This window comes from Triticum dicoccoides, chromosome 2A, assembly GCF_002162155.2.
Source record: "Triticum dicoccoides isolate Atlit2015 ecotype Zavitan chromosome 2A, WEW_v2.0, whole genome shotgun sequence".
In the NCBI taxonomy this organism is placed as follows: Eukaryota; Viridiplantae; Streptophyta; class Magnoliopsida; order Poales; family Poaceae; genus Triticum; species Triticum dicoccoides.
This window is the reverse complement of record NC_041382.1, coordinates 425,439,092-425,447,940: the sequence shown is the minus strand read 5'-3', so window position 1 is coordinate 425,447,940 and position 8,849 is coordinate 425,439,092. Positions and strand designations below refer to the sequence as shown.

The 8,849-nt window shown below is 48.2% G+C and overlaps 2 long non-coding RNA genes across 8 annotated transcripts in view; both read left to right on the top strand.

The window, feature by feature from the left end:
- Positions 1-915, top strand: part of LOC119354783 — a 4,040-nt gene extending 3,125 nt beyond the window's left edge. For 3 of the 5 annotated variants that reach the window (XR_005171245.1, XR_005171243.1, XR_005171244.1), the window contains one exon: positions 525-915. This is a non-coding gene — a long non-coding RNA (uncharacterized LOC119354783). Of the gene's footprint in view, positions 1-132; positions 494-524 lie in introns of those variants that run through there. The other 2 variants (XR_005171246.1, XR_005171247.1) reach the window with 2 other exon arrangements.
- Positions 916-2,021: 1,106 nt separating this feature from the next.
- Positions 2,022-5,968, top strand: LOC119354782. Of its 3 annotated transcripts, XR_005171242.1 has the most exons (7): positions 2,026-2,423; positions 2,904-2,978; positions 3,473-3,677; positions 3,850-3,975; positions 4,434-4,624; positions 5,035-5,114; positions 5,610-5,968. It is a non-coding gene; the product is annotated as an uncharacterized LOC119354782 (long non-coding RNA). The 3 variants fall into 3 exon arrangements; XR_005171240.1 differs by having other exon boundaries at positions 2,022-2,423; positions 3,850-4,624; XR_005171241.1 differs by having other exon boundaries at positions 2,022-2,434; positions 3,850-4,624.
- Positions 5,969-8,849: the final 2,881 nt, after the last annotated feature.

Below are 8,849 nucleotides of genomic sequence, written 5' to 3'. Positions count from 1 at the left end.
TCTGGCATAGTTTCTATTCTACTCCCTCCGTTCCTACATATAAGCCTTTCTGGATATTTCAATATGTACGACATATAGATGTATATAGACATATTTTAGAATGTAGATTCACTCATTTTGCTCCAAATGCAGCCATATTGGAATCTCTAAAAGGGCTTATATTTAGGAACGCATGGAGTACTTGGTCGTGAACCAAACTACCATGCTGAGGCCCATTCGGGCTTCGGTTGCCGCCACTGCATTCGACTGGGCTCCTAGGTTCATGCTTGTGTAGTTGCATGACAGAGATTCTGTAATTTTGGAACCAAGGGTGCCCCTGCTGTTTTGAACCCATGATATACAGTTCAACTTTGTTTTCTGCTTGATTGATGCCACTCGACTCCAGCCTTTTTCTTTATTGTGGTCTTCCATGTACGAGGCTAGTTCAACTATGAATGGTTTCAATTCATCATATGATATTTCGTATTGCTGCATGATGTGTGTGTGTATTGTACATCTTCTGAAACATATGAGTTCTTTTGTAGGGACAAATGGTAGAAAGTAGCAAGTCCACAAGTTGATCGAAGATGTTCTCCTGATTTCTTTTGTTGAAAACAGGGTTCACACATTTTGTTCATATGGAAGTTGATTTGGCTTGGTGATTGAAGAGTTGGTCTTCCATAATATTCTGTAGTAGTCAAGTGATCAAGCATTTGTCTCCTAGGAACTTTGGCCATTATGCTTGTAATAACGTGCCTCTCTCGGTACTTATATCTGACTTGTGTATACTTAATGGCTGTAGCTAACTTCAGTGAAGAAAACTAATGAATCTTCTATATATGTCGAATGAATGCATTGATCAATGGTATCTTTTGCTGAATAGAAGAGTGCAATTGTCTGTATATGTATTTCGTATTGAACATGAGTTGAATATTATGAATGTGTTTTCACTCACAATATGGAGCATTTGTATTTCTCATGAAATGTAGAGCGTTGACAGCAAATCTGTTGGCAGAAGTATTGGGCGTCGCACAAACTGTCGGCTTAGGGCACTTACACACAAACTGTCGGCGTAGCAATGTATGTCATACAATCTATCGGTATAGCGCACTGTTAGATGATCTGTCGGCATAGAACAATCCGTCGGTGTATAAATGTCTGTCGCCATAGGTCTCTCCAAAGCTGACATACTATCTGTCGGCATATATTTATCTGTCGGCGAAGACCTTTCCCGGCAGGACTATAGGCGATAGCTCTTTTCTGTCGACAAAGGTCTTTGCCGACACTCCTTAGGTGCCCTATGCCGACAGATAATTTGACGCTCCTTTGAGTGTCGTGGTGTAGTGATCGCCAACTTCCAGGGCACTCGTGACCGGCCCCCGGCCGTGAGCGATCTGCGCCGCATCAAGCAGCAGCAAGGGGAAACCCTGCAGAAATACATCCAGCGCTTCAACAACGCTCGCCTCAAGATCCCCAAGGTGACTGAAGAAGCCATCATCTCGGCCTTCTCCGATGGCGTACGCGACGTCAAGATGAAAGAGGAGCTAGCAATCCATGAAGACCTGTGCACATCCCTGGAGCTGTTCAAGTTGGCGACCAAGGGCGCCAGGGCTGAGGAAGGGCGCCTTTCCCTCCTCGAACTCCCGGCACCCATGGCGCTCAAGGACGGGGCCCGCACCTGGCTCCTGAACCTGGCTCCTGGCACAATCTCCTTCTGGGACGAGATACGCACTCGCTTCATCCACTACACCACGACACCACAAAGACGACATGCATCTGTTGGTAAAAGTGAGCAATGCCGGCACTTTTTTTCCCAAACTATACCGACACATAGTATGATAGTATTTATATAACCTCTTGACACATTATCTGTCGCTGAAGCACCAACAAAGCACCGACGTAATTTCTGTCAGCAGTTACAATCTTTACTGATTGTTTGTGTGTCGCTGATTCTTTGGGACACAAAAAGTGTCGGCTTTGTTTCCTTCCACATCCATATGCGCGCGATGGAAAACACCCGAGTCGGACCAGACCAGCAAAAGAAAAGAAAAAACACACCCGTCCAACCCCCAATCTCACCCTTCTCTCTCTCACCACTCACATAGAACCCGTGCGCCGCCGCCTCCGACCTAAACCTAACTCGACCGCGCCGCCGCCCGTCCGCTTGTTCCCTCGCGCCACATCAACTCCAACCCTGACCTTCCTCCCCGCAGGGCACCATCCGCCCAGGAGCAGCAGCTCCATCCGCTGCGCTGAGGAGTAGCAGCGCTGTCAAGCGCCACCGTACAGGAGCAGCAGCGCCGTCAAGCGCCACCAGACAGGAGCAGCAGAACCGTCCACCAGTAAGGAGAAGCAAGGCCGTCGGCCGCCGAGGATCCAGCGCTGGTTTTCCTCCACCTGTGGCCTCTGTTCCGGCTGATTTCCTTCCCTCTGCCCGGCCTGAGGTAAGCTTCTGGTATGTGAGTCCTTTCTCGTCGCCCCTTCCTTGCCCCACCTCCAGATTCGGTCGCTCTAGGTGAGCTGGGTCAATGCTTTTCTAGTACGTGTAGGTAACTAACTAGATCCAGCCATGAATCGGCTGGCCTCTGGGTAAGTAAATCTATTGTTTTTCTTGTGCGTGCTTCATCCACAAATTTGTAGCATGTAACAATTTCCTGGCAGAGGCAGTACAAAGGAGAGGGATGAGTCTGTTAGAATTGTAATTACTTTTCCCGTTGTGAGTGGCATATTTTATTTTTCATTTATTTATTTCTTATTGCACGGGTGCCAGCTTCAAAGCCTTGTGGCTAAATCAGATTATGTGTGGGCCTATGAAGTCACAGATGTGATCTGTATGTCCTAATTATGTACACATGTAGTGATGCGTCTATCAAAGAGAAGCATTTTTCAGTAATAATGTACTAACAATCAATCTTTATATGTAGGTGGTGGGGGCAAGTGAAGAATTTACATCGGTTCTGTTACAGGAACAGAGGATGGTCCTCCTAAGCTGCTTAATGGTACAATTTGTAATGTCATTATGAACATTGGATGCATTAGACTGTCATAATACCTAGTTTCTATCGAAAAGTATCATAAGTAAGGGCACAATGTGGTGATAGTAAATCTGGTTTATGGAAGAACATTGAGTATTTGGTTTCTATATTTATATATGTATAGCAGCACCCTAATTATGCAAATAGTATCAAATCCCGAGCCTTAATCACGGCAACTAGTGGAAAATGTATGGTTTAGTTTGCAAGCACATACATGTGAATATTATTCCAGCAAGAATGCTAGCTGCTAGCATATATCTATCCCAGGTACTTTGCGGATAGGCCAGCGGCAAGCCTTGTTTCTTCTTTTTAGATTTTCCCTTGATATATTCTCCTTGTTGAACTAACAATTTTTGGCATCCTGTGGCATGCCACCATTCTGCTGGTTGGATCTTGGTTACAATTAAGATTCAGGAGATGACTCTCTTTTAATTGAATGATTTCCTTTTTGAGAGCAGATGGTTGCTAATGACGATGATTTATATTTCGATGATGATGACGGTGATGAGCCATTGATGCTCGAGGATGAAGCAGGGTTAGCCGAGGTCCTCGAAGCCTGTCTCTGACGCTGATGGGTGGACCGCTCTGCTGCCTAGGCATGATCAGCCTGGGAAGTAGTATTAAGGACATGAGAAGCAATACTTGGCGCTGTTTGGTCTGAAGGTAAACAACTTTCATGGTTTTTTCTATATCGTTGCTGCTGGGTAACCCTTGTACTAATTGAAAATGGCTTGTGGTACTATATGCATCATTAGTTTTGAAGCACATACATGTGAATTAGATATATACATGTTTTTTCAAATATATATTACCAATTAATATGCCTGGTTTGTAGGTAGAGTTGGAATCCCTCTAGCCCAGCTCTAGGCAGGAGGTCGGTTGGAATTGGATCAGTATCAGGATTAGGAAGCAACTAAGTCACCCTTTTGATCAACTAAAATAGTAACAACAGTCAATGGTGGTAATAAACAACAACTTTCCTCCCTCTGGCCTTTCTGTATCATCGCATTAATTCTGGCCAGTTTATGGTCCGATGCAAGTGGCCTGACTATGTTGCTATTGTTGTTTAGTAGGGAACTAGGAATTGTGCGTAAATGCAGTTATCTTGTTTTGTTCTGGGCTTGTGATCCCTCTTTGACAGAGATGTTCTAATCGCTGTCGCAACCGAAAATGGAGTCCGATGCAAGCCACAACAACATCAATTATTCTTTCTTGCTTTTGTTTTCATCGTTTATGCATTGTTTGTCCTGTTTACATTGATATATAAACTGAATGCATCATTTTTGCTGGTTGCTCCTCTGAGGTTTTTATTGAATGATATCAATGTTGCTTGCTTATAGATTGAATTTCAGGTTTATTTATTGAGTAAGCAATCTAATCTGGTACAATAGAAATTACTCTTTACTTTGACGCTTGCAGACTTGTGACCATGAGGTCATGTGTTCAAGTCCTGGAAAGAGCCTCTTGTAGAAATGTAGGGAAAGGCTGCGTACAATAGACCCAAAGCGGTCGGACCCTTCCCCGGACCCTGCGCAAGTGGAGCTACATGCACCGGGCTGCCCTTTTGACGCTTGCAGACCATGTGATGTTGCTTGCTTATATATCAACAAGTGGGTATATTTATCTTTCTTCTCTGATGCCCGTGTTCTAAGCCCTCCAACTAAATGAAGCTTTGTTGGTTGCTCATTTGAGGTTTTTGATTGTGTCATATCATCTTTTCGCGTAATGTGCTACTATATATGAGACCACCATTGTCGATATATATTGATTGTAGTAGTAGTTTTCTTATTCAGGCATTGTTCATCAAATCTACCAGTTCGGTCCAGGATAAAAAAAATACTAAACCATGATCTAGTTGCTACTTGGTTGACACTAGACTAGATTGAATTAATGGAGGGGTTTTTATAAATAAGTTATTCTTTTGCTTATAATCGTCATGTGATCTTTCTTTCTTTTGCCACTTGATTGTATGTTTGACCTTGGAATAATATGGTATTTATTTTCCTTCTTGATTTGGTAGGCACACGGCTCCGTGGGCGAGGAGGATAACTGGGACCCCAACCCCAAGTCGACGACCCTGACCTCGACTTCCCACACAAGGTTGTGGCCCTGCTCCCCCCCCCCCCCCTCAATACGTACGACATATAGATGTATATAGACATATTTTAGAATGTAGATTCACTCATTTTGCTCCATATGCAGTCCATATTGGAATCTCTAAAAGGGCTTATATTTAGGAACGCAGGGAGTACTTGGTCGTGAACCAAACTACCATGCTGAGGCCCATTCGGGCTTCGGTTGCCGCCACTGCATTCGACTGGGCTCCTAGGTTCATGCTTGTGTAGTTGCATGTCAGAGATTCTGTAATTTTGGAACCAAGGGTGCCCCTGCTGTTTTGAACCCATGATATACAGTTCAACTTTGTTTTCTACTTGATTGATGCCACTCGACTCCAGCCTTTTTCTTTATTGTGGTCTTTCATGTACGAGGCTAGTTCAACTATGAATGGTTTCAATTCATCATATGATATTTCGTATTGCTGCATGATGTGTGTGTGTATTGTACATCTTCTGAAACATATGAGTTCTTTTGTAGGGACAAATGGTAGAAAGTAGCAAGTCCACAAGTTGATCGAAGATGTTCTCCTGATTTCTTTTGTTGAAAACAGGGTTCACACATTTTGTTCATATGGAAGTTGATTTGGCTTGGTGATTGAAGAGTTGGTCTTCCATAATATTCTGTAGTAGTCAAGTGATCAAGCATTTGTCTCCTAGGAACTTTGGCCATTATGCTTGTAATAACGTGCCTCTCTCGGTACTTATATCTGACTTGTGTATACTTAATGGCTGTAGCTAACTTCAGTGAAGAAAACTAATGAATCTTCTATATATGTCGAATGAATGCATTGATCAATGGTATCTTTTGCTGAATAGAAGAGTGCAATTGTCTGTATATGTATTTCGTATTGAACATGAGTTGAATATTATGAATGTGTTTTCACTCACAATATGGAGCATTTGTATTTCTCATGAAATGTAGAGCGTTGACAGCAAATCTGTTGGCAGAAGTATTGGGCGTCGCACAAACTGTCGGCTTAGGGCACTTACACACAAACTGTCGGCGTAGCAATGTATGTCATACAATCTATCGGTATAGCGCACTGTTAGATGATCTGTCGGCATAGAACAATCCGTCGGTGTATAAATGTCTGTCGCCATAGGTCTCTCCAAAGCTGACATACTATCTGTCGGCATATATTTATCTGTCGGCGAAGACCTTTCCCGGCAGGACTATAGGCGATAGCTCTTTTCTGTCGACAAAGGTCTTTGCCGACACTCCTTAGGTGCCCTATGCCGACAGATAATTTGACGCTCCTTTGAGTGTCGTGGTGTAGTGATCGCCAACTTCCAGGGCACTCGTGACCGGCCCCCGGCCGTGAGCGATCTGCGCCGCATCAAGCAGCAGCAAGGGGAAACCCTGCAGAAATACATCCAGCGCTTCAACAACGCTCGCCTCAAGATCCCCAAGGTGACTGAAGAAGCCATCATCTCGGCCTTCTCCGATGGCGTACGCGACGTCAAGATGAAGGAGGAGCTAGCAATCCATGAAGACCTGTGCACATCCCTGGAGCTGTTCAACTTGGCGACCAAGTGCGCCAGGGCTGAGGAAGGGCGCCTTTCCCTCCTCGAACTCCCGGCTGCCGACCCAGAAGAGAAGAAGCCTAAGGCCAATGACGTGAAGCGCAAGGGGGCTGTCGTGCTTGCAGCGGAGCCAGACACCAAGCGAGGCAGGGATTAGCCTGAGTCATCCAAGGGCAGCCGGTACTGCGTGTACCACGACCTCCACACCCACAACACCAACAAATGTCAAGAGCTCAGGGCCATGAGAGATGGACATGTCGGCCGACGCCCCGAGCGCAACGACAGGGGCTATGGCCGAGGAGGAGGAAGAGGTGGCGGACGATGGGAAGACCGGGTCCCTCGCCAAGGGTGGCGAGACCCACATCGCGAGGATCACTGGCAGGACCAGCCTCGCGAGGGAGGCTGGAGGGATCAGCCTCATGAGGATCGCCCGCGCGGCAACGCAGGCCTTCCTCCTCTGCCGCCACCGCCAAGGAGGAACGAAGACCAACATCAGGACGAGGGGGCCGGGGGCTTCCAGGAGCCGCGTGCAATCGCTTGCATCTTGGGTGGCGCACAGGCCCCAGCCTCACAACGCATCTTCAAGCAGTTTGCTCGCGAGGTGAATGGAGTCCTCCCCAAGCTTGAGGCCACGCGCCCCCTCAGGTGGTCTGCGTGCGCTATCATGTTCAGCTCAGCGGATCAGCTCAAGTGCGCGGTAACGACCGGAGTCCTCCCGATGCTTTGCTCCCCAGTCATCAGCAACGTGCAGGTCACCAGGACCCTCATTGACGGCGGAGCAGGACTCAAGGTCTTGTCTGTCGAGACGTTCGACAATCTTCAAGTGCCGTACGATCAGCTTCAGCCAACCAAGCCCTTCTCAGGAGTCACTGATGGTTCCACTGTTCTGATAGGGCAGGTTCGCCTTCCAGTCACCTTCGGGCAGCGCAACAACTACCACACCGAGCTCATCGACTTCGACATCGCCCACATCCGTCTACCATACAACGCCATCCTCGGGTACCCAGCCCTGGCCAAGTTCATGGCAGTGACTCACCATGGATACAATGTCCTCAAGATGCCAGGAAGCGGTGGAGTCATCACCATACCCTATGAAGAAAGGGATGCGGTGTGTTCACTTGAGCGCGTGTTCCAAGCCGCGGCAATCGAAGACCCGGACCGCAGAAACGGAAGACTTACCGAGGCGACCCCCAAGAAGAAGGCTTCGCCTGGCCCAATCCATAAGGAGGCAAGCGCCTCCGAAGGTGTTGGGTCAGGATCTGCGCCCAATCAGGGAGCGCCACCCTCTCTCGCATAGGAAGGCGCGCTCGACGCCCTCCTCAGGCAGGGCTTGGGGGCTCTTTCTTGGAGAGCCACCAACTTTGCCAAGGTCGCGAGGGAGGAGCTCGGGCACCACTTGGAGGGGTGCTTTCAGGCATGTTTCCCTCATGAAGGTACAAGGCAAGGAAGACCAAACCCTCAGGAGTTCATCGCAAGCAACACTCAGGAGCTACAGGAGTCGAGAGTCATGCGCAGCAGCCGCCGCTTGCCTGCCATGGCCCTGCATCCAGGCGAGGATGGTGGGCTGCGCGTCTGTGTCGACGTGCCAGGGCTCAACCGAGCCGCGTCTCAGGAGCGCCTCTGGCCTTCACGCGTGGGGCGTTGTGAGGGTCCGCCTCACAACTACGTTCGCATGCCTTTCGGCCTGCCGAACGCGGTCGCCGCTCATCGGCGCGTGCTGAGGAGCATTCTGGAGGCTCAGGAGGTCAGGCATGGTACGGTCCTGGCGGAGATGTAAAAGGCCCTCGGAAACCCACCTGTGCCCCCGGAGCCTCCCGAGGCTCCTGGGCCTGGGGCTCGTAAGGATCGACGTCTTCATCGCGCATCGCCCGCTTCTTCAACATCACTCCATCTTCAACGGCACCAGGTGACATCTTTCTAAGTTCTGTTTTTAGCTGGGAGCGCCCACAGGGCCGCATCATTCCCAGGTCGCGTGGGTCTGTCCCTGCGGCATGTATCCGTTTTGCTTATGCTCTTTACTTACCTTGTCGGGGGCGCCCCTCGGGCTGCATCATCCCTGAGCTGCTGGGCCTGGCCCTGCGGCGTTTGCTTTTCCCGCGTCTACTTAAAATGAATTTCCTCCTGCATGCTTAACATACCCGACCTAACCGCCTACTCGATTGACGCCCACCTATGGAGCTGCTCGCTCTGGCAC